General features: G+C 33.9%; 1 long non-coding RNA gene across 1 annotated transcript; it reads left to right on the forward strand.

Moving 5' to 3' along the window:
• The first annotated feature begins 988 nt into the window (after window positions 1–988).
• On the forward strand, window positions 989–26,499 carry LOC149802450 (uncharacterized). The gene is made up of 7 exons (XR_016420019.1): window positions 989–1,000; window positions 2,005–2,031; window positions 3,493–3,510; window positions 6,971–7,035; window positions 10,141–10,161; window positions 14,677–14,700; window positions 26,025–26,499. It is a non-coding gene; the product is annotated as an uncharacterized LOC149802450 (long non-coding RNA).
• The last annotated feature ends 696 nt before the right edge of the window (window positions 26,500–27,195 follow it).

Genomic DNA, 27,195 nt, shown 5'->3' on the forward strand with positions numbered 1-27,195 from the left:
GTCACTACTCCTCTTAAACTACTTAGAGAACTGCCTTTTATCCCATGGTCTAGTTAAAAAAGCAAGTGTTGTTCCTCAAAACATTCATTATTGGATCTGCATCAGCCATCTTGAATATATTTTTATTACTACGCCCCCTCAATGGATAGTCTGTTCAGCTTTGAATTAAGACTGGAAGGCTCTTTCTGTTTTATTTGGTCCTAAATGAAAATGATACTGATTTGAGTTTCAGAATGGCCACCAGAGCAGTCATCTTGAAAATTTTGTTTGATTTGCTCTTCCAGATCGAAAAGACACACTGACTTGAGATGTCCACCAGGAGACTTTTTATGATATCCAAGTGATCCGTACATATATTTGGTAAAACTGGAATCAAATGTTCACCCTATGTATCTGCTACAGCAGCTGTCTTGATAATCATTTTGTATATTGCTGCTCCACCTGAATGGATAGTTTTATCAACTTGGGTTCTTCACTGAAAGACTTGTTATATTATCTGTTTTGCCCTCAATGAAAACTGTGCCAATCTGGCATAAAAAAATGTGCAATACAATGACCATATTGCACAATCTTCTAACTAGCTCTTAGGTGACTGAACATATTGACATTGTTGTTGTTGATGTTGTTGTGGGGTTATAGGCCATTTTTCAGGACACGATAGGCTGTACATGGCGGCCAGTAATAATGGTGGAGGAAGAACCCGGGAAAACCTCGGAAAGAACCACAGACCCACGAGAAGCTTCTGTCAAGCTTTCTCACATACCAACATTGGCTAAATCAAAACCTCGAAACCACGCAGACACAGATGGGACGGCTGTGATCCGTATCGGAGAGCGCCTTAGACCACTCGGCCACAGCGGGCCCCATATATTGACATCGTCATCAAAATCTTATTTAAATATCTCAATTTGTATTTACTTATTTTAATTGTTTAAATGACTTTCTCATAAGTGAATATTCATACTCTTCATAGTACTAGATTTAAAAAATGGAAACTGAGGTATGCAAGATATTTTACTTGAAAACTCCTAATTACTTGATAAATCTGATCATATTTAAAAAACTATTATCATAGATACTGAAAGTCAGTAGCAATACCAATGTTTAATTCCACAAGGTGTGGAAGGTTCTTTTTCATATTTGACACAGAGTCTGGAACAGGATACGAATGAACAGAGAACAATCCTTGACTTCATAGAATTGTCTGGCTTGAGGCCTTACTTTGAATGTGATCATATCGTCCTGTTCAGCAGTCAATGTCAGCTGACCTTAAAGATAACATATTTTTCCAAACCTGTTTTTATTTTAAACTCTGCTCCCAGAAAACTTATTTTCACTACTTCATTTGTTATATAATTTGTGGTTAGCTTCAGTCTCTAATTTCCTCTGTTCTTTATATTTTAATTAATACATATTGCCTATGTTCGTGGTTTGATAGGCATGGCCTTTGTACATACTTTTCATAATGGCAAGAAAGATTGATTTCTTGTCTAATTTATGTATTTACATTTATTACATAATACAGAGAAATTGGTTATGGAACTTCTTGATTTATACATCACTTTTTTCGTAACCAGAGATAAAAATATCAGTTCATTTTAAAGATTACAGATTTCTCCAGAATTTCTCTGATTTAAAACCCCACTTCCATAAAACTTATTTTAATTACTTAATTTCTTAAATAATGTTTTGTTAGCTTTAATCTCTAATTTTCTTAATTCTTGGTATTTTAATTAATATATATCGGTAAGTTTATGCTTTGATAAACAAGATTTTATATGAATACTTTTAATCATAGCAATTAAACTAAATTTCGAAATAATGTTTTATTTATTATTACAACCATGACACAAAGAAAATGGTTATGGAACTTCATTTACTTTTATCGTAGCCAGAACATAAAAATGCTTTTCCTGTTCCATTGGCATTGATACAAACTCATTATAATTTTACCAGTGTGACATCAGCGTGTTGTTTACTATTTAAATTTTATCCTTTCAACAGGAGGAGGAGGAGGGGGAGGAGGGTCAGGCAAGTTGAATTTTTCTTTTTACCTCTACTGGTCCTGGTCTGCTGTCACTACTCCTCATAAACTACTTAAAATATTACCCTTTTTCCATGGCCTAGTTGGTCATAAAGCAACTGCTGCTGCTCAGACGAAAGTATTTCAGTCACATGAGCCATCTTCTAAGTCTTGTTATTGATACTCCTTCTGAATGGATAGTCTTATCAACTTTGATTTGAGACTGAAACTTGTTCCTTTTAATGTCTAGTTGATCCTAAACGAAAACGATACTGATTTGAGTTTCAGTATGGCCACCAAAGCATTAATCTTCAATAGCTTGTGATTTCTACTCGTCAGTATTCAAAAGACATATTGACTTGAGATATCTACCAGAAGATTTTTATGATATATATGTTATCCTTACATATAGTTGGTTCAACCGGTATCACACACATATCCAATATGGCTGCCACAGCAGCTGTCTTCATCATAGTATTGATACTCGACTAGATTGATGCTTTCTCCAACATGAAGTTTTTACTGGAAGACTTCTTATTATGTTTATTTTGTTCTGAATGAAAATGGTGCTGATCTGACATGTACAATGATCACCACAATCACGATGTTCAACATCCTATTACTTCCTCTTAGATGACTGAACATATTGACATTGTCACCAAAATCATATTAAGATGTCTTAATTTCAATCTAATTATTTTAAATGTTTAAATGACTTTCTCATAAGCTAAGATTCCTAGTCTACATATCTGTAGATTGAGAAACAATATGACCTGAAGTATAAACGATACGTCAAAAGAAAACACTTAATCACTTGAGTAACCAGGCCATGTTCAAAAATCTGTAACATCTATCCTAAATACCTAAATCCAGCATCAATATGAATGGAAAAGTCCAGAAGGTGTGGTAAATTCTCTTTTAAACTTGACGTCCACAGTGCTAATTTACAGGCTGCCAATGAATATAGATCAATTCTTGTTTTCCAAGAACTATCAGGATGATTCCGACATGGTTGTGGCCTTACTGTGAATGTGATTATCTCATTATATTTAGCTGTTAGCATCAGTTCACCTTAGAGATCACAAATTTCTCTAAGCTTTCTTTGGTTTTAGCCTGTTCACACAAAACATATTTTAATTGCTTACTTTCTTAATAATTATAGATTAGATTTAATCTCTAATTTCATTAATTCCTGATATTTTAATTAATATGTAAATACTTTGATAAACGTGGCCTTTGTAAATACTTTATAACAGCAAGAACATTATATTTCTTATCCATTTTTATTTTTTATTTATATATATAATACAGAAAATTTGGTTATGGAACCTCTTCATTTATTCACCACTTTTATTGTAACCAAAACATTAGAATGTTTTTCCTGTTCAATTGTCATTGAGAGAATCGCATCATAGTTCACGAATGTGACATCAGTTTTTGTTGAATATTGGTCTTTATCTTTTCAACAGGTGGAGCAGGAGGATCAGGTAGATTGAAATCAATTTTTATTTCTGCTGGTCAATTTTCTTGTCATTACTCCTCTTGAGGTACTAAGAGAACTGCTCTTTATCCCATGGTCTAGTTAAAAAAGCAAGTGTTGTTGCTCAGACATTCATTATGGCATCTGCATCAGCCATCTTGAATATCTTGTTATTACTACGCCTCTTGAACGGATAGTCTTATCAACTTTGAGTTGAGACTGGAAGACTCTGTCTGTTTCTACTTGGTCCTAACCGAAAATGATTCTGATTTGAGTTTCAGAATGGCCACCAGAGCAGTCATCTTGAAAATCTTGTTTGAATTTCTCCTCCACATCCAAAAGACACAATGACTTGTGATGTCCACCAGGACACCTTTTATGATATCCAAGTAATCCTTACATATGCTTGGTAAAACTGGAATCAAATGCTCACCCTATGTCTCTGCCAAAGCAGCTTTCTTGATAATCATTTTGCATATTGCTGCTCCACCTGAATGGATAGTTTTATCAACTTGGGTTTTTCACTGAAAGACTTGTTATGATATATGTTTTGGCCTGAATGAAAACTGTGCCAATCTGACATCAAAAATGTTCAACACAATGCCCATATTGCACAATCTTATTACTAGCTCTTAGATGACTCAGCATATTGACAATGTTGTTGTTGTTGTGGGGTTCAGGATACGATAGGCCAGACATGGCGGCTAGTATTAATGGTGGAGGAAGAATCCAGGAAAACCCCGGCCGGAAAGAACAACAAACCCTCGACAAGCTTCTGTCAAGCTTTCTCACATACCAACATTGGTCAAATCCAAACATCGAACCCACGCAGACACAGGTGGGACGGCTGGGATCCGTGACGGAGAGCGCCTTAGACCACTCGGCCACAGCGGGCCCCATATATTGACATCGTCACCAAAATCTTATTTAGATATCTCAATTTGTATTTACTTATTTTAATTGTTTAAATGACTTTCTCATAAGTCAATAGTCCTACTCTTCATAGTACTACATTAAGAAAAATGGAAACTGATACATATAAGATACTTTACTTAAAATCTCCTAATTACTTGATAAATCTGGTTACATTCAAAAACTATTATCATAGATACTGATAGTCAGTAGCAATACCAATGTTAAATACCACAAGGTGTGGAAGGTTCTTTTTCATATTTGACACAGAGTCTGGAACAGGATACGAATGAACAGAGAACAATCCTTGACTTCATAGAATTGTCTGGCTTGAGGCCTTACTTTAAATGTAATCATATCGTCCTGTTTAGCAGTCAGTATCAGCTGACCTTAAAGATAACATATTTTTTCAAACCTGTTTTTATTTTAAACTCTGTTCCCAGAAAACTTATTTTCACTACTTCATTTGTTATATAATTTGTGGTTAGCTTCAGTCTCTAATTTCCTTAATTCTTGATATTTTAATTAATAAATGTTGCCTATATTCGTGGTTTGATAGGCATGGCCTTTGTACATACTTTTCATAATGGCAAGAAAGATTGATTTCTTGTCTAATTTATGTATTTACATTTATTACATAATACAGAGAAATTGGTTATGGAACTTCTTGATTTATACATCACTTTTTTCGTAACCAGAGATAAAAATGTCAGTTCATTTTAAAGATTACAGATTTCTCCAGAATTTCTCTGATTTAAAACCTACTCGCATAAAATTTATTTTAATTACTTAATTTCTTAAATAATGTTTTGCTAGCTTTAATCTCTAATTTTCTTAATTCTTGGTATTTAATTAATAAATATCGGTAAGTTTATGCTTTGATAAACAAGACTTTGTATGAATACTTTTAATAATAGGAATTAAACCAAATTTCGAAATAATTTTTTTATTTATTATTACAACCATGACACAAAGAAAATGGTTATGGAACTTCATTTACTTTTATCGTAGCCAGAACATAAAAATGCTTTTCCTGTTCCATTGGCATTGATACAAACTCATTATAATTTTACCAGTGTGACATCAGAGTGTTGTTATTGCTACTCCTCCAGATTCAAAAGACATACTGGCTTGAGATATCTGTCAAGGAGATTTTTATGATATATATATGTGATTCTTACATATAGTTGGTTCTATTTTAAATTTTATCCTTTCAACAGGAGGAGGAGGAGGGGGAGGAGGGTCAGACAAGTTGAATTTTTCTTTTTACCTCTACTGGTCCTGTTTTGCAGTCACTACTCCTCATAAACTACTTAAAATATTACCCTTTTTCCATTGCCTAGCTGGTCATAAACCAACCGCTGCTGCTCAGACGAAAGTATTTCAGTCAAATGAGGCATCTTCAAAGTCTTGTTATTGATAATCCTTCTGAATGGATAGTCTTATCATCTTTGATTTGAGACTAAAACTTATACCTTCTAATGTCTAGTTGATCCTAAACGAAAACGATACTGATTTGAGTTCCAGTATGGCCATCAAAGCATTCATCTTCAATATCTTGTTACTTCTACTCGTCAATATTCAAAAGACATTTTGGCTTGAGATATCTACCAGGGGACTTTTTATGATATATATGTAATCCTTACATATAGTTGGTTCAACTGGTATCACACACATATCCAATATGGCTGCCACAGCAGCTGTCTTCATCATAGTATTGATACTCGACTAGACTGATGCTTTTTCCAACTTGAAGTTTTTACTGGAAGACTTCTTATTATGTCTATCTTGTTCTGAATGAAAATGGTGCTGATCTGACATGTACAATGATCACCACAATCACGATGTTGAAAATAGTATTACTTGCTCTTAGATGACTGACCATATTGACATTGTCACAAAAATCATATTAAGATGTCTTAATTTCCATCTAATTATTTTAAATGTTTAAATGACTTTCTCATAAGCTAACCTTCCTAGTCTACATATTTGTAGATTGAGAAACATTAGAAACTGTAGCATAAAAGATACGTAAAAAAACAACACCTAATCACTTGAGTAACCTGGCCATGTTCAAAATCTGTAACAACTATCCTAGATACCTAAATCCAGCAATAATATGAATGGAAAAGTCCACAAGCTGTGGTAAATTCTCTTTTAAATTTGACATCCACAGTGCTAATTTACAGGCTGCCAATGAACATAGATCAATTCTTGTTTTCCAAGAGCTATCAGGATGATTCCGACATGGTTGTGGCCTTAATGTGAATGTGACTATATCATTCTATTTAGCTGTCAGCATCAGTTCGCCTTAGAGATCACAAATGTCTCTAATATTTCGTTGGTTTGAGCCTGATAAATATGGCTTTTGTAAATACTTTATAAGAGCAAGAAATTTATATTTCTTGTCCATCTTTATGTTTTATTTATATACATAATACAGAAAATTTGGTTATGGAACCTCTTCATTTATTCACCACTTTTATTGCAACCAAAACATACGAATGCTTTTCCTAATATATTGGCATTCACACAATTGCATCATAATTCACAAGTGTGACATCAGCGTTTTGTTGATTATTGGTGTTGATCTTTTCAACAGGTGGAGCAGGAGGATCAGGTAAGTTGAAATCAATTTTTATTTTTTGCTCGTCAATTTTGTGGTCACTACTCCTCTTGAACTACTTAGAAAACTGCTCTTTATCCCATGGTCTAGTTAAAAAAGCAAGTGATGCTCGTCAGACATTCATTATGGCATCTGCATCAGCCATCTTGAATATCTTGTTATTACTATGCCTCCTGAATGGATAGTCTTATCAACTTTGAGTTGAGACTGGAAGGCACTTTCTGTTTCTACTTGGTCCTAAATGAAAATTATACTCATTTGAGTTCCAGTATGGCCACCTGAGTAGTCATCTTGAGTTTAAAGTATCCGTTCACCTTAAAGATTACAGATTTCTCCAGATTTTCCCTGCTTTAAACCCTACTCCCATAAAACTTATTTATATTAATTAATTTCTTAAATAATGTTTGGTTAGCTTTAATCTCTAATTTCTTCAATCCTTGGTATTTAAATTAATAAATATCGGTAATTGCTTGCTTTGATAAACATGGCCTTGTATGTATACCTTTAATAAGAGCAGTGAAGCAATTTCTTGTCTAATTCTTTATTTGTTATTACAAACTTGACACATGGAAAATGGTTATATAAATTCATTTACTTTTATCGTAGCCAGAACATAAAAATACTTTTCCTGTTCCATTGGCATTGATACAGACTCATTATAATTTTACCAGTGTGAAATCAGCTTTTTGTTTACTATTTAAATTTTATCCTTTCAACAATAGGTGGAGGAGGAGGATTAGGCAAGTTTAATTTTTCTTTTTATCTCTACTTGTCCTGGTTTGCTGTCACTACTCCTCATAATCTACTTAAAATATTACTCTTTTTCCATGGTATAGTTGGTCATAAAGCAACTGCTGCTGCTCAGAGAAAAGTATTTCAGTCACATGAGCCAACTTCAAAGTCTTGTTATTGATAATCCTTCTGAATGGATAGTCTTATCAACTTTGATTTGAGACTGAAACTTTTTCCTTCTAATGGTTAGTTGATAATAAACGAAAACGATACTGATTTGAGTTCCAGTATGCCCACTAAAGCATTCGTCTTCAAAATATTGTTATTGCTACTCCTCCAGATTCAAAAGACATATTGGCTTGAGATATCTGTCAAGGAGATTTTTATGATATATATGTGATTCTTACATATAGTTGGTTCAAATGGTATCACACACATATCCAATATGGCTGCCACAGTAGCTGTCTTGATACTTGTTTTAGTCACATATTTATTCTCGAATAAACACAAGAAAGAGTGTAAACAACAAGCTTTAAAAAATACAATAATCATATATTTCCCTGGAACATTCTGTAAAAATGAAAAATATATGAACTTACAGTTTTAAGAATCAAATCAAAACATAATCCACGAATGAAGTGTTTGAAGTCCTAATTACAAAATGTTCCAATGATTTCAAGTTCTAGTCTCGACAGAAAATTCAAAATGGAAGATGATGATGTATGCTGTAACCTGTGGTGTTGAAATTTAGAGTTCCTTGTAGAAACAAGAATTATTACTCCGGTTTTGGAAATCTAAATACATTTCTTATAAGAACTGTCTTTGATTAAGAATCTCACGTGTAAACATGTATTTTCCAGAAAAATAACAGAATTAATCCTTTTGAATCCAAGTAACTTGAAATAACTCCAAACAGTACAACATATAACTTCCAGATTAAGAGAAAGCCCAGCTGCAACGGAGAATAATTTTCCGAAACGGAGGTTATATTGTCTTTAGAAATGTAAACAAGGTTCACGTGATCATGTTCTGGAAGCTCGTAGAAATTAAGTTCCTGTTAAAGATCACGTTCACCCAGTGTGGCCCTGACGAAAACCAATCATTTTTCTCTAAGAAATAAATAACATTGTTTACATCATAAACACATAGTCCCATCATCACCTCGACAACACCCAATCATTTTCAAATAAAAATAGAACTTGTTTACATGGTTGCTACAAATTTTTAATCAAGGTCAGGATTTACATCAACACCTGGTGTTTATAAACTAACAATCAAGGTCAGATTACTTTCTGAAAAAGTGTCATATCTAGTTAATAACTTTACATTAAAATAGCATATAATAAAACAATATGTAAAAAAATTGACAAACAATTTAAATGAAATAAATATATTTTAAATCAGATATAATTAAGCCAAATATACATAACAATTGTATTGCTACTCGACCTAGATCGATGGTTTTTCCAACTTGGGGTTTTCACTGAAAGACTTATAATGATGTCTTTTTTTCTTTTTTTATGAAAATGGTACTGATCTGACATGTAAAATAGTCGCCACAATGACAACGTTGAAATTATATTACTGGTTCTAATTACTTTAATTGTTTAAATGACTTTCTCATAAGCTGACTTCCTACTCCATATATTAGTAGACTGAGAAACAATGGAAACTAAAGTATATAAGATACGTCAAAAAAATACCTAATTACTTGAGTAACCTGGTCATGTTCAAAATCTATAACAGCTATCCTAGATACCGAACTCCAGCAACAATACGAATGGAAAAGTCCACAAGTTGTGGTAAATTCTCTTTTAAACTTGACATCCACAGTGATAATTTAGAGGCTGCCAATGAACATAGATCAATTATTGTTTGCAAAGAACTATCATGGTGATTCCGACATGGCTGCGGCCTTACTGTGAATGTGATTATATCATTCTATTTAGCAGTCAGCATCAGTTCACCTTAGAGATCACAAATTTCTCCAAACTATCTTTGGCTTCAGCCTCTACACACGAAACATATTTTAATTGCTTACTTTTTTAACAATTTTAGGTCATCTTTAATCTCTAATTTTATAAATTCTTGATATTTTAAATAATATGTGCATGCTTTGATAAACATGGCCTTTGTATATACTTTATAACAGCAAGAAAATTATATTTCTTGTCTAATTGTTTATTTATTTTATATACATACTACACAGAAATTTCTTTATGGAACCAGCCTTCATTTATATACCACTTTTATCGTAGCCAAAAGATAAGAAGGCTTTTCCTGTTCCATTGGCATTGATACAAGTGTATCATAATTTATTTTTGTGAAATCAGCTTTCGGTTGACTATTTAAATTTTATCTCTTCAGCAAGTGGAGGAGGAACAGCAAGTAAGTTGAAATCAGTTTTTTGCTCTACTGGTCAAAGTTTATTGTCACCAATGCTCTTGAACTATTTAGATAATTACCATATTTCTCTTGGTAGTGTTGGTCATGAAGCAAGTGTTGCTGCTGGGACATCCAATATGAAAACTTCATCGTCCATCTTGAATATCTTGTTGCAACAGCAGTCATCTTGAAAATCTTATCACTACTTTTCAGCTAGGAACGACATACTGACTGGTGATTTCCACCAGGAGACCTTTGAAGATATCTAGGTGGTCCTAGTTTTGTAAATTTGGTATCGTGTGCACATCCAATATGGCTCTCACAGTAACTGTCTTGATTATCGTATTGCTGCTCCACCAGAATGGATAGTCATATCAGCTTGGAGTTTCACTGAAAGACTTTCAATCATGTCTATTTTTAAGATGTCTTCGATTTCCTGAATAAAAATGGTGCGGATGTGACATCCAATACAGCCTGTAAATGGACTAGGAACAACCCCAGATTTACAAGAATTCATCAGACTGAGTCAGACATGGACAGGTCCTCTATTGCAAATGTGGTTATATCTTTTTGTTGAGCAAGTCGGCTTTAGTTCACCATTAAGCTTATTAATGTAACTCAGATGCTCTGGTATATATATATATATATATATATATATATATATATATATATATATATATATATATATATATATATATATATACATATATATATATATATATATATATATATATATATATATATATATATATATATATATATATATGTATATACATACATATATGTATAAACATACATATATATATATATATATATATATATATATATATATATATATATATATATATATATATATATATATATATATGTGTGTGTGTGTGTGTGTGTGTGTGTGTGTGTGTGTATTATTATTGATAACTTTTTAGCATCCTCAGTGTTTAAAACACTTGGTCTTCGTGCTTGCTTTTAACAACAACAGTAAATTTCTTATTTCTTCCACGAAAATGTTGCCCAGTTATAATTCCTTAGAATAACAACTTCAGTCTCATACATGTTATCCACCCACCTTCATGGCAGTTAAAGTGATCTCCATCAATAGTGAAGTTTTCAGTTACTATTTCTGCTCATACCTAGTAGCATGCTCTCTATTTACAATTAGGCCTCACACAATCCATAGAAGTTGTTTGGAAATTGTCTGCCTTAAAACAAGCTCGAGGAAGTTTACGTTTGAAGGGAAGTATACGCCATATGATAAATTTAAAATCATTTATTCTTCCATTCGTCAACGACACAGGCTCAGACTTTTCAGTATTATAATTTAGCCTTCTTCAAAAAATAATCATCCGTTAGAAAATGTCAAACATAAAAAATAGTAGGCGTGTCCGTAGATAATAATTTATTATGGAATGACCATATTGACAAGCTTAGTAAAACACTGTCATCCAAAATTGCCCCACTCAGCAGAATCAAGAAATATATACCTATGGAAACTCACAATCTATGCTACAAGTCATATATTATTTCAACAATGGATTATTGTTCAAATGTATGGGGGAACCGTGTTAAATCGGAGCTTGACAGGATTTATAAACTTCAGAAACGAGCAGCACGCATAATTTTAGATACATCTATTGATCATGCCTCAAAAGCATTGTTTACATAACTCAAATGATTCACAATATATAACATGATAGATTTTCATAAGGCAGCTATTTTATATAAATGTCTACATGGAACTACACCAGAGTATCTGCAGGACTTATTCAGGCCTTTTCCAACACAATACCAGTTGAGATGAATATCACATGGACACCTTCTGGCATCAAAACTAAGAACAGAGCAATTTAAAAGAAATTCCAATACTCTGGTACAGTTCGGTGGAACAAGCTTCCACTACATGTAAAATCTGCTGAAAATATTAGAGCATTTAAGAAGAGATATCATGAGCATGTATGTGTTTCTAATAGATAATGGAATTTAGTATTTTAATACTAAACATGTTAAAATAAACAGTAATTATTTCTATCTTCATATAATGTACACTGTTATAATGGCCTCAAGGGAGAATAGTCATTGACTAATGAGTCACCCTCTATAAATAAAGCATTATTATTATTATTGTTATTATTATTCATATTCACCCACTTGCGGATCATTAGTACACACCAGCAGGGTTCATGATGGTGTTGTCCCATCATATTGTTATAACCATACTAATACGTGCAGGTCTGGTGTTTGATATAGAAACACATTTAATATTATTGTATAATTTCCATTTTGCATGGATACATATAGGTAAATTTTCTTCATTATTTAGTCTTAGCATCCACTTCATAGTTATATATGTGGTGCGTTACTGTATTGACTGCCATTTGGTCATTCCTAAATGTAATGGACATTGTTTTACAATGGATATTGCAGCATCCACTTCATAAGAGTCAATAATGATGCTTCAGTTTCCGTATTATCTTCAGGTACAGCGTGTACTGTGGAAAACTCTTTTTGTTAATGTATGGCTTCTATCATGGTCAAATACTTTTACGAGCGAGTCTTGGGTCTTAAAATAAGTGACAGAAAGAGTGAAAAGAAACAAACTTTGTAAAATTCAACAAATAATTTATTTCCCAAGAATACAAAGTGAAATAAAAGGAGACTTAAGGTATTACGAAATACTCCTAGAATTACAGACATAAGTGGTAATAATTTAAAGTTATGAATAATATTCAGGAGAAGTCCCAAATTAAATCCAAAGCTGAAGCTGTTGATGTGTCTGTTGTAGCTTGTAGACGACTGATGTATGAAGTCTTTTGTTGAATCATATTGATATAATTCTAGGTTTGAATTCACTACAAATTCCAGTGAATGTTTCTGTCCAAGAATTTTATAGAAGCAGCAGAGAGGTTGAACAGGCCATTTCTAGGAGGGTCTATTTGTGAAATTAACCCTTCCTACGAAAACGACACACAGACGTCAATAACACTAAACCAAAACCTCTAAACAGGTTAGCGTATATTATTTTTTCTCTTGAGCTTTGACCATTGTACCAATTTTCACAATTCGCATATATGAGGTTCCATCGTGAAGGGAGAGAAACCTCACTGACTCACATCAGGGATACATCTGGGACTATAACTTCCAGCAATCATGATCTGTATGGAATCGAACACAGAGGACTGGGCAGGTAGGGGCGAGTTTCCTTCTATCATAATGGAATGCGAATGGAGTGTGTTCCCTTGGGATCAGTATTTACATATTAACATTCTCAAGATGAAAACCATTCCAAAAGCTTGTTTTGGTGGCTGGATTACCTACATGCGACTAGAGTTCTCGTTCTGTCCAACAACGCTGTGGTGACTTAACTCAAACAGCAAGGTGAAACCAAATCACCAGAACGTTTTAATCTTGACTGGGATTTTCTAAAGTGGTGTCCTCAATGGCAAATCGTTGTCCAAATTCAACATCCACTTGGATGGTTAATATATTGGCACAACCACAAAAGCCAACTTAATTAAATACAAACAGAATGGTCACTTCATCCCCCGGTTTGCAGTCAGCATGTATCCAATGGAACTGATCTATCGTGGACCTGTTAGTGACAAGGTGCAATGCCAAAATAACAACATTTGTCTCACCAGTCCTTGATCAAAAGGCCTTGATAGTATATGTTTTTTTTAAATATAGATTGGAATGACCAAATGAATACAGCATATGCTACTCCCCAAAGTCCTCGGGTTGCAAAGGTGATGCATCAATTTAAAGAATCAGAGTGTCGCCTCATCCGTGTGACTTTTGCTGGATTTGCTGTAGGGAAAAATATTCCCTTTCAAAGCATCTCCCTTATAAATGAAATGTATTCTCTAGTTGGTAATCTAGAAGCTGTCTACCATACGTAATAGTGGACCTGAGAAAAGAATGGTGTCTCAGGGGTAAAGAATTTAATTCCCTCCATCTCTTATCTATTCTCCTAAGGTGTTTGATTGGGTAACATATCTGAAGAAGAAAACAACTTTTTTCTAGTAAAATATGTTTTTTCAATAATATTTACCAGGTCATAATACATACAACCTCCAGACAGATATATCCATATAAAGATCATGCCTTCCACTCCAGTAGCAACTGAAAAATTCATGGAATAGGACACCAATCCCAGTATCACGTGGAGATCACTCTATTTAACTGCTACCTAGGTGGGCAGAAAACGTTTAGCTTCTTAACTAAAAAGATTTAATTTGGAAGGGCAGGATTTGCAAGGTAGTAGTAGTTCCCCAAAGGTATTATGACTGGGCAAGTATTGTCGAATAAACAAATATTGCTAGAAAGAAAAGGTTTGTGATCTAAATTTATTTTATTTTGGTATGCATAATGCAGAAATTTCTTATGAAACCTCTTCATTTGCAGCACTTTTATCGTAGCAGAGCAAAATGTTGTTACCAATGTTCTGACATTGGTGCCAGTACATTATGATTCACTGGTATGATGGAGGCTTTTTGTGAGCTATTTAAATCTTATTTCTTACAGGTTCGTCATCATCAAATATACATGGTAAGTTGAAATTATTAATTTTTAGATTAAAGAGACATAGACCAGAAGAAACCCTTTGATAGTCTGTTGTCCATTATCTGCCTGTCTGTTAGTTCAGGTTGTCTCTCAGTTTTGCTATGAAATTATATACACACATTTAATACATGGTCTTAAATGAAGATGATACTGATCTAAGTGCCACAAGAGCTGTCAACATGCAAATCTTGTTTTTGCTATTCCTCCCAAATGAAAAGCCATATTGGGATATTGTGATATTTCCACCAGGAGACTTCTTTTGGTATCTGGTTGGCTTCCAATAAAAGTGGTATCACATTCACATACAATATGGCTGCCACAGCAGCCTTCATGATAATATTTTGTTACCACACCAGAATGGATGGTAATATCAACGTTGGGTTATCACTGAAAGAATTCTTATGATGCCTAGTTTGTCCTGAATGAAAATTGTGTTAAAATCTTATTATTAATACTTTTCCTAAATGATTGCAGAATATAATGATAGCGAGTCTACAAACAGTTTAAGGTGTCTGGTTGGTTCCAAATGGAAGCGTTTCATGTCTTATATCTTATATGGCTACCATGGCAATCTTCTTGTTATTGTTACTGCATCAAAACATAAATAGATATCAACATGTAGTCTGAAAGTAAAATGATGCAGATCTAATGTCTAATATGGCCACCGTATTGGCCATCTTGAGAATATTATTCTCATTACCCGATTTAAATGGAAAAGTCATTTTGTCATGGGGTTTCATCAGATGACTTATTATGGTATTCTAAATGACAATTATGCAAGCTGTTGAATAGGTTTTGGCAACAGTTTCCCCGTACCATATTACAATGATCAAAGTAATACTGATCATAGCTTTTATAAAAGCCAGATACTGCGAGAAATACGGAGGACATGTTTGATCTGGGAGAGTAACCAGATTGTAGATGATTATGTGCCTGATGTGTTCATTCATTATTAAGGTTCTTTTTTCACATCCACGCCGATAACCAAATCAAATGTGACAACATGTATTGATGCTTTCTTGTAAGAAAGATTTCTACATCATACAATAATAATAATAATAACAACAACAATAATAATAATAATAATAATAATAATAATAATAATAATAATGAGGACTTTGTATGGCGCCTAATCTTTAGAAGCTCTAAGCGCTTTGAAACATTAGACAACACCTATAACATACAAAACATACAATCATATTAGTACAAAAAACTAACATCATGAAATTAGAAAACATAAAAAACATTCTGAAAATATTTAAGGTAGGAAACATTATTAGGTCCTTAAGTTTGTTCTTGCAGTCAAAATAAGTGAGTTTTAAGAGCACTCTTGAATGACATCACTGTGTTTTTGTGTCTAAGTTCAGTGAGCAATTCATTCCACGTTGCTGGGCCCTGGTATGCAAAAGAACGCTGTCGATATGACTTCGTTTTTGTATTGGGAATAATGAGTATACGATTGTCAGAAGAGAAGGGTAAGTATCTTGCTGGTGTGTACGCATGGGTGAGGTCTGATAGATATGTTGGACTGGAGTCCGTCAGTGAAACGTAGCACAGAGAAAAAAAATTGTGTTTGATACTGGATCGAATGGATAGCCAGTATAGGGTAGCGAGCAGCGGGGAGGTGTGCTTTGATCGTGGTACTCTAAGTATGATCCGAGCAGTTGCGTTTTGAACATTTTGATGTTTCTGAAGTAGATATTGAGATGAACCAGACAGAATTGAGTTACAATAGTCCAGTCTTGAAAGTACTAATGAACACAGAAGTGTTTTAGTGACATCAACTGTAAGATATTTGCGAACGAAGCTGATGCATCTCAGCTCAAGATATTCAGCCTTGCATATGTTCATTACATGTTGGTGCAATGTGAGAGTACTGTCCAGAGTGACACTTATGATTTGTACTGACTGTGTGAATTTAATGTTGGTGTTGCTGATCTTTATTGTTTGAGGCAAAGGATGTGACTGAGAAAGTCTTTGTGTTGTGATCAGAATGGTCTTAGTTTTATTATCATTCAAATGCAGCTTGTTACATGTCATCCATGATTTTACATCAGCAATGCACCTCTCTACACCTTGGGTGGTAGCATCACCTTAGATGGGTGGCTAGATTTGTATATTTGTGTGTCGTCAGCGTACAATTGATGAGACACTGCATGATGATCTATCACACTTGAGAGAGGCTGAGTGTATAGAATGAAGAGAATAAGTCCAAGAACAGACCCCTGTGGAACACCACAACATAGATTAACTGGGCTGGAGTGTATTCCATTTGCAGACACAATTTGTGTCTTGTTGACCAAGTAGGAATTGAACCACAGTAAGGCTGTATCATGAATGCCAAATACGTGCTGGAGATGGTGAAGTAATATATCATTGTCTATTGTGTCAAATGTTGCAGACAAATCAAGGAGGGTGAGGAGTGTAATCTTTCCACTATCCAAAGCAAAGAGAATGTCAATAACTACTTTTAGGATTCTAGTTTAAGTACTGTGGCAAGGGCGATATACAGATTTTTCATTGCTAAAAAGACTGTTTAATTTCAGATGAGATACAAGCTGGGATAGAACAACCTTTTTAAAGATTTTTTTATATGAATGGGAGATTAGAAACTGGGCGGTTGTTCTTTAAATCGTTATGGTCGAGTGTTCGTTTCTTCTGCAGAGAACCGCTCTTGTGGCCTAGTGGTTAGGGCGTCTGCCTCGAATTTGTGAGGGCGTGGGTTCGATCCCCGGCCGAGTGATACCAAAGACTTACAAAAATGGTACTAACAGCTGCCTCGCTTGGAGCTCAGTATTAAGAGGTTAGTGTTAGGACTAGTCGGCCTGGTGTCAGGATAATGTGACTGGGTGGTACATCATACTACATATCTGCGGCATGATGCCACAGTGCTAGATATCACTTTAAACTACCACACTGCAGACATCGAGGCGATATGACTGAACAATTGTTAAAGCTACATTACAAATCCGAATCACACTCTTTAGCAGAGGCTTTACAATGGCAGTTTTGAAAAATGATGGGAATCCCCTGGATGAGAGAGAGGTATTAATAACATCAGTTAGTGAAGGCAATATTGTATCTAAACACTCAAGCAGCAGTGATGTTTTAATTGGATCAAGTTCACATGACTTTGGTGCACTCTTCATCATGATTGTACGTACTAAATCCATAGAGACAGGTTCAAATGTTGCTAATGGTTGCCCCTGAAATTCTGTATCCCAACTGTATTGTGACGACGAGTCAATTGAAATTGTGTTGTCAAGCTTATATCTAATGCTTTGTACTTTGTCATGGAAGAAAGTTGCAAACAGATCCAGAAGGTCGAATATACAGAAGGTATTTGGAAGTGGTGTACATTTGTTCCTTGACATTAGCTTGCTAGTAATCTCGAAGAGCTAATAAGGTTAATAATGTTGATCTTCTCTGGGTTGCTGTAATCAGAATACTTGTATCATTTCATTAATTTCCATTTTGTTCATATCAAACTTCTAAGTGAACTAGGGTACCTTCTAAATTAGTTGGTAGTACAGATAAAGAAAATTGGGTATCAGAATGTGGTATCATCACTTTAGAGATCTGGAGATGAAACATTGTTTTTTTTAAGTAAGGAGATGTCAAGCTATTTATAAAGATTAAAATCTGGATGGAATTTTGTACTGAATCTTGATAAATATCAAAATATCACGGTCCTGGTCACTAAGGTAAAGTTTGTAGGGAATAATGGCAATTTTCTTTACTTTTGAGGCATATGCAATTACGAAATAACACTTACTATCCAGGAACAACAAAAAAAAAGTTTGTTACACTGTACCTTCAAAACAGAAGAAATAAAGCAATTCCCTCGTGCAAAGAAGATCTCATCTTTAACAAATCCAGGCATGGGAATGAGGATGAATCCAACAAAATCGCACACATTGTACTTCCTGCATATACAAACGACTGCTGAGACCAAGGGTATTTGTATGTATTAGTAAAGAAGGAAAACTATTGATAATACCCAGTCCTATTCTATAACTTTTTGTAATGTACACAAGGCGGTAAACTTCAGCTGTTTGAAATTTTCCCGAGCCATGATGATTATGTGCTAATTTTTGTTATTCCATCAGCACCTTTATTCACTGGTTAAATATCAATGCATAAAAGGAAAAATTCCGAATTTGTTCCGCATGTACAAATTAAATAAAATAAATAAATTCCTTTGTATGAGGGTCTCAAGGTAAATTAGTTCTTAGCTAATTGTGTTACCCTCTTTAAATAAAGTCATGATTGCTGTTATTAAGGAAAGGTGCTTCCAGGATATTTTTTAGGGCTTCACCCTTTGTCACTGAAATAAGGGGAGAGTACAAAAGAATGCGGGGTTAAAAAAACAATCATGGTTCAGTATTTACCTACCACTTCAATACTCAACTTTTTTAGAGCTCTACTGAAATCAAAATCTTGAATAGATGTTACCTCTAGTTGTATAAGTATTAATCTGTTAATTATTTATGAGCATAATCTGTTCCTTATCTGCGTGTGAATATTTGTCTGTGCTTCCTTCTGAAAGGGCATATACATAGATAGCTTTGTCAGCTTGAAGATGTTGGGAAACTAATATTTGTGCCTATTATTTAGAATTTTCCAGTACTCATAAATATTTTCTTTTGGATACATCTGCTCCAAAATAGGATTTTTCACAAACACAAACTTACTTCTTGAATCAGTAGTTTACTGGCTACTGTGCCTGATTTCCTATCTGTTCCATAATGCTGTGTTAGGGTTTTCAGTCCATCAATGCCATAATCTTCTTGTGCAGACAGAAGTATTCAAGTAAATATCTTTACTTCTAAATTTCATTTTTTATAATCCTTAATTATTCGGTTTATCTTAACACTGATATTGATATATGGTTTTGTAGCGTATGATTCACAGGGCTAAATTGATTGATTAAATAAATGAAAATTGCATTTTTACTTTTAATTGTCTGTAGTTTAATTAGGCTCAGTTATTCTGACCTTTCTACATTTAATTTCATAATACCGCTACAAGGGAGACTGACCGTCATGCCATCTATTTTTGTCCATCCAACATGTACATCGACTTGTATTTAACACCATTTTTGGACTCAGATTCAGTCACTGGCATCTTCATTAAGAATTTCCCAGCTCCAGTAATCCAATATACTTCATAACTTTAAAAATTATTGCCATCATAACTATCACCAGCCGGTATTTGGCGAATGTAAATGTAATGAACCACGCCTGGGATCAGACATTTTGGGTTTTCTAGGTTGCCCGTATTTAATATGCTCATTTGTAAAACTTCTTTCATGACGGTTCAAACTACAATATAACGCTTATTCCAGGGCAAAATATGCCAATCAAATTTAGTTTGACAATCATTTTTGCAATACTTCAAGACCTTAGATATGTAAACACTAGCCTACCCTACAAAACAGATGTCGCGACAAGAATGGTTAAATAAAAATGGTATAATTTGTCGACCACGTTTTCATATGCGGGACGTTCAACTAATTAGTTCTCGTGCATCACCATTCTCCAACTGTGCAAATTCATACATATTTTGCATGATTCACGCAATCGCACACCCTGACATCATCTCTGTTTAATTACTTTATATATCAGTGACTTTAGAGCGAGGTTTCTCTGGTGCTTTGCCAGTACTTCTTGTCTGTCACGCAGGGAATCAGCTACACTGATTCCTGATTGGTAGTTGTTATTTAACCTCAACTGGAACAAACAGTAACCACCAATAAGATTTGAATGTGGAACACATTTAGAATGTATCCCTTATGCTGAACATGCTGCTGGGTTAAGATAATTAGCAAGGAATTAGGGTGGGGCAGATTACGAATTATGTCATTTTGAATTTGCAGACAACGAGCAAGTAATCTCGATAGTCTTTTTCGTATTTACTAATAAAAATGGGGGCCCTGAGTGGCCGAGTGGTCTAAAGCGCTCTCCGTTACGGATCACTGCCATCTCACCTCTGTCTGCGTGGGTTCGAGTCTAGGATTCGGCCAATGTTGGTATGTGAGAACGCTTGCCAGTAGCTTCTCGTGGGTCGGTGGTTCTTTCCGAGGTTTTCCCAGGTTCTACCTCCACCATTAATACTAACCGCCATGTATAGCCTATCGTGTGCTGAAAAATGGCGTTAAACCCCACAACAACAACACAGCTAATAAAAATGAGGACCTAGGACAGCAAATGCTGTTTCAGATGAATTCTATATTTAAATAATAAGAAGGCAGACTAATGATAATTACAGTAGAACCTGCATTGAAAGACCACCCCTTCTGCCAAAAAATATGGTCTCTCAAGACAGGTGGTCTCTCAGAAAAGATTATACCACTATATAATTAATAAAACTGTGCATTGAGAATAGGTCTCTCAAGACAGGTGGTCTCACATAGCAGTGGTCTTTCAAGACAGATTGTAGTGTATACATAACTGCTGAAGACTAAAATAACAAACACGGCTAGTATTGTTTTGTATCGATTCTTCTTCTCTTGTTTTGATATGTATATCATTCCAGCAAAAGTATCGATGCATCTAGATATCAATGAATCATTTCCCCCTACTAAGAATGTACCTACAAACTATTAAACTTCCATCATGGCACTATAGGCATCTCAAAACTCATGTTTCCAATACTTCCACTTGTCTAAATGGTGGCATCAATATGAGCTTCATTACATACTTCTACCTATAACTAATTGGGTCTGTATGCAAATGGTGCAAATCTGACGACCAACATAACCAAACTTTTGTGAAGAGGTAGGAAGGCAAATGCAGTGGATCTTCTGGCAGTGTCCAAGGTCATTTTTCACACTTTTGCACTTTATAAATGCATTGAGTTGACTTGTATATGTTCAAGTAAGTTTTAACCTGACTTTGTATTTAGTTACATTACAATGAATAAATTGATAGTCACCTCTTGGTCGCTGAATTCGATTTTATAGGAAGTTGTCATGGCTTTGTTTTTTTACATCTACTCTCACATAAGCAATATAAAGCATAGATGAAGTATTTTAGCACAAGTTCTCACTAATCATCCTAAGTTTCACTGAGTATTGTGATGAAACTTTGTACTAATTCATCCCATTCTCTATACAAGGGGTCTCAAACTCATAGCACCCTGAGGACCGCATGAGGGCATTTTCGACGGCCCAAGGGCCGTACCACCTTTATCATCTCTCATGACACCTTGTGATGCCAATCATTTTTCGGGGCAAAGGATTCTGCTTAGTGGGGTGCATGCGGTCCACAGGCCGCGTGTTTGAGACCCCTGCTTTGCATGATCCTAAATGAAATGGTTCCACAAGGACATCCAATATTTTCATCACAGTGACCATATTAAAATCGTTTTTAAGGCTAACCCACCTGCATTGATTGTCGTATCAACATGGTATCTTCACTAGAAGACTTCTAATGATCTCTGCTTGGGGTTATACGAAATTGGTACCAATATCACATATCTGACATTCATTCTAGCCACTAATGTAGCAGCCATCTTGAAAAAGTTGTAGGTACTGCTTTTGAATGGAACATCATATGTACATGGGGTTTTGACCAGAATTCCTTTTATTATATGCTCATTTTTGTCTCCGTTAACTTTACATTGTCAGAATCATGCAGTATTTTACGATACTGAACACATTTATGTTGCACGAACGCACCTATATCTGTATAGTTAATTAAGAACTACTTAGTAAACAAACCAGGTACACTCATGTAGTAGATGCTTTAGGTTTTGGTTGGTTAAATTTGTTTCAGAATGAATTAAAACAGATGTTTTGTCCATGTGAAAGTATAAATGATAAAGTTAACGACGTAGACGAGTTCACCGAGCCATAAATGAAACTTTCAAATAAGCAAACTAATGAACGTAATATTCACAATGTCAACAACAAATATGACACATGCGGTAATTGAAAATACTGTTCTGATCGTTGATACAGTTATTTAGGAGGATATTCATATCTTTTAGAAAATAGAATGGATACAACTATGATGAGTGCTCTCTAGGGGTTAAACAAATATAGCACAGTAAAGCATATTAAAGCAATTGGTTCTGACATATCCATCAAAGATGGACCATTTTCAAAATCTTTCAAAATAATTGATTCGAGAAACAATGCAACTAAGATTTTAGTAGGAAACTAAGTGCCTCAGAGCCAATAATCCAAGACGAAGAAAAAGTATTATTCCGCTGGGTAAATGGAGTATCACACAACAGTTTCTTTTCAATTTTCCCCATGTAACTATTTTGATACAATGTTAGGCTAATGAAAGAAGAACACACTGTATGATACAGGTCATAGCTAGGGTCCCTCCAACAGCAAGATGCTAGTGACAGGGCATAAGCATGTTTTCTTTAGCTGGTAATAAGAATGGTAATATACTCAGATTTATGTGTCTTGAATTTCATCAAAATGTACTTTCTTAGTTCTTCAAAACTGTACTGGAATTTTGAGTAGCCTATATTTCCAGCTGAAATCCATTATTCTTACTGCACTGAATTGACCCAATAATCCAGTCCCTCATAATCAGAAAAGCAGAATTGAGTTGAAACAACATAGAAACAAAATCCATGCACATTCATTCACACTAAGAATCCTCTAAATTTCAATTTTAAGTACATCAAAATGACAGTTAGTTTTGAAACTGATGTAGGGTACGCGACTAAGTTAAAAGGTCACAGGATGGAGCCTTGTGTGCATGAATACTATTATCGTCAGTTGATGAATCTACAGTTGTGAATTTGTTTTGAAATTAATCATAAATTCAACTACATTGTTTCTTTAAATTTCTTTTATTATTAAACCTTAGGTTGTTAGACAAAATGAGCATATAATAAAAAGCTACTGCATTAGTATGGGAAAATATAAACTTGATTTTAAAAAAATACTTCAGCCCTCAAGTTCGTGCAGTATTTTTTTCCGAAAAACTTGTTATTATTTTCCCATACAAATGCAGCAATCTCTTCTTATGATGATTATAGTCGGGCCCGAATGAAAGTATTTCTAATCTGACATCCAGCATGACAAACTCAAGAGCCATTTTGCAAATCTTGTCACTGTTACTTTTTTCAGAATAAAAGCCAGCTTGGCATAGTGTTTTCATAAGACAACTACATATGACTGTTTTCTTCAAATGTTATATCTGGATAGTTTTACAAAATGGAGTATTTACTGAAAGAATTCTTATAACATCAAGTTGGTCCTAAATGAAAATGGTACCAGGGTGATGCCCCATACAGCAGTAATCTTGATAATCTTGTTCTCACCACTCCTAAATGAATGGTTATATCAACATCGATTTTTTACTGAAAGACTTTTCATATTGCCAAGTTATTCATAAATAAAAATGGCACCACTCAAACAACCAATATGATTGTGACAGTGAACTTGAAAATCAGGTTTTCGTACATTAATTTCCTATGATACCTAGTTTGTTGTGAACTAAAATCTTGCCAGTCATACATCCAATGGAATGATTACAGAATCATAATGCATACAGTATTATAATGCATAGTGTTATGTATATTTGATTTAATTTAATTGTTTGTAAGTTTCAAAATCTTTTTTTTTAATTTCATAACATGTTAATGTAATGTAAATTTGTTTACAAAATTTTTATATTTTTCCAGAAATATTCATTTTGACCTGACTCTTTTCATAAATACCTAATGATAGAAACACTGTTTCTATCTTTGATTCAGTTCCCGACCGTGATACAGAAATCACTGTGACAAGTAAAACAACTTTTTATTTTTATTTTATTATTGGAGTAAAATGGTTGGTTTTTCTCAGGGTCATATTGGGAGTATGTGACCTTAAACTGTAAACTTGATCACGTGACCCTCTATTTCGCAATTCAGGCATGTCCGAAATTAGATTTAATTGAGATGTCTTGTGAAATAATTTCACTTTGGGCTTTTAAACATTTGTCGTCAAGTTGTTTTCATCTGTTGTGACCAATTTTTGAGTTTCATTTAAATTTTTCAGATTCTAAAAGATTAATTCGTTTCTCTGAAAATATTTGTGCTCATACAGAATTTTTGGACAGAAACATTTATTTAAATTGTATTCACAAATTTAAACACCATAAATATTATACAAGGGCAAATTTTACCAGTTTTTTTTTCTGATGTAACGGAATCTCTGTTTTCTTTTCTCACCTGCATGTATAAAAACACCATAGGCAGACAGAGAGGCAGTGTATCCTATACACTATGTTTTTTCTTCCTCTAGAATTATATAAAAAGTTTATGGATCGATTGAACCCAGTGAAGAAAATAGGTTTAATTTATTGAAAGACAACAAACATAAATTCTTAGTATATTTGCACACATGATTTTATATTTTGGTTCATTTGAGATTCATTATTTCCTGGTTCCCTTGGGGTTCATTAGATCCAAGTTCACTGTATCGTGTAAATATGCAATGGAGTTAAGACAATATAAATATACAGCAGTTATCACTGATTAATAAGTTCATAACTTCCTTCATGTTGCCCATTCGGGATATGGTCATACTAATTCTTAATCTATTTATTGCTTCCTTCATGTTACAGTTGTGAGACATGGTCATGCTGATTAATAATATGATCCCTCATGTTACAGGTGTGAGACATTGGGTCACACTGGTTATTAATATGTCCCTTCATGTTATAGATGTGACACATGGTCACAGTGATTATTAGTTTGTTCCTCCATGTTACAGATGCGATACACTGGGTCACACTGATAATTAATATGTTCCTTCATGTTACAGATTTGAGACATGGTCACACTGATTATTAGTTTGTTCCTTCGTGTTACAGATGTGAGGCACAGGGTCACACTGATAATTAATATGTTCCTTCATGTTACAGATGTGATACATGGTCAAATTGATTATTAGTTTGTTCCTTCATGTTACAGATGTGAGACACTGGGTCACACTGATAATTAATATGTTCCTTCGTGTTACAGATGTGACTCATGGTCTCACTTATGATTAGTATGTTCAGTGCTTCATTCATATTACAAACTTTAGGCATGATCCATATACATTTTTGTAGCATGAGACCATATATATATATATATATATATATATATATATATATATATATATATATATATATATATATATATATATATATATATATATATATATATATATATATATATATATATATATATATATATATATATATATATATATATATATATATATATTTACATGCCTGAACCTAAATAGTTGATATATAGCATAAGGTTTACTCTTTCATATGGTGAAGTAATACAAACTTGTATTGCAGGCATTGGAAGACTTTTCCTGGGACTTGGCGCTGGCTTCAACATTCCATATTGCATCATCATTGGCTTGCTGACAATATGTATACTTTAGAAGGTTGGGAGTCCTTTGTCTTTTTTATGTATGAGTAGTGTATTTTAGATGGATTTGTTTATTATGACAAGATGACATGACAAAAACTTGTTTGTCCAACAGTGCAAAGTGGAAAGAAAAGAATGATGTAAAACAAATCTAAAGAATACTTGTTTTGTATATTACATTCCTATACCCTGGTCTGTTTTGTATATTACATAAGAAAATCTATGTGTTGTCGGAACTTATGAATTGATTTTATATCCGTCCAGGTTTGTCACACTATTTTATACTCCTTTAAGGAATTTTCTTTTGATAATTAATATATCATCTAATAAGAAAACAATCAGCTTTGTGTAACTTTGTGTGCATTGTCTTCATTTCAATAATAAAAAAATATATCTTGTCTTAATTTTCATACCAAACTGTTTGCTGTATGATTCATGTTTCATAAAGATTTTACAATACCTTCTGGTTATATACATAAATATATATATATATATATATATATATATATATATATATATATATATATATATATATATATATATATATATATATATATTCTTACCTGCAATGATCTCATTGTGACTTTTTAATTGGTGTGAGAAAAGTGTACCAAAATATAGGCAGTGAATAGATGTAAAAGAATTGATTGGGTGGGTGGGTGACTCAATTGTGTTTTTTTTTTAATACCAGCTGCAACCCAAGGATTTCTCCAGAAAATGTATAGCCCCCATAAACTGAACTAAGGTGCTCTTTTAGCAGCTGACAATTATTACCGTAGGTTCTATCTACAGCAAGCTGAATGTTTTTTCGATCTGTCATAAAATGTTTCACCTTTTGATAGCCTTGAATGATTGAAATTGTATTATGGTATGCATATAGAATATTAATGGGTATTGAATCACCATGATATCAATTCATCCAGCTTAAAGTGGTAACATTAGTATGTTGTGCATGCACAATTAGAATTAGTATGCATCACCTGACTGGAAAATGTAATATGAAGTAGTGTCATTATGGCAGCTTTGCCTTCCCTTTTTCTCTTACTCTACCTGATGTACGTCACAGCCTTTGTCCCCCAAGATGTTTGTCCATCT

This window comes from Sinohyriopsis cumingii, chromosome 3 (genome assembly GCF_028554795.1).
Source record: "Sinohyriopsis cumingii isolate HCF-2022 chromosome 3, ASM2855479v2, whole genome shotgun sequence".
NCBI lineage: Eukaryota > Metazoa > Mollusca > Bivalvia > Unionida > Unionidae > Sinohyriopsis > Sinohyriopsis cumingii.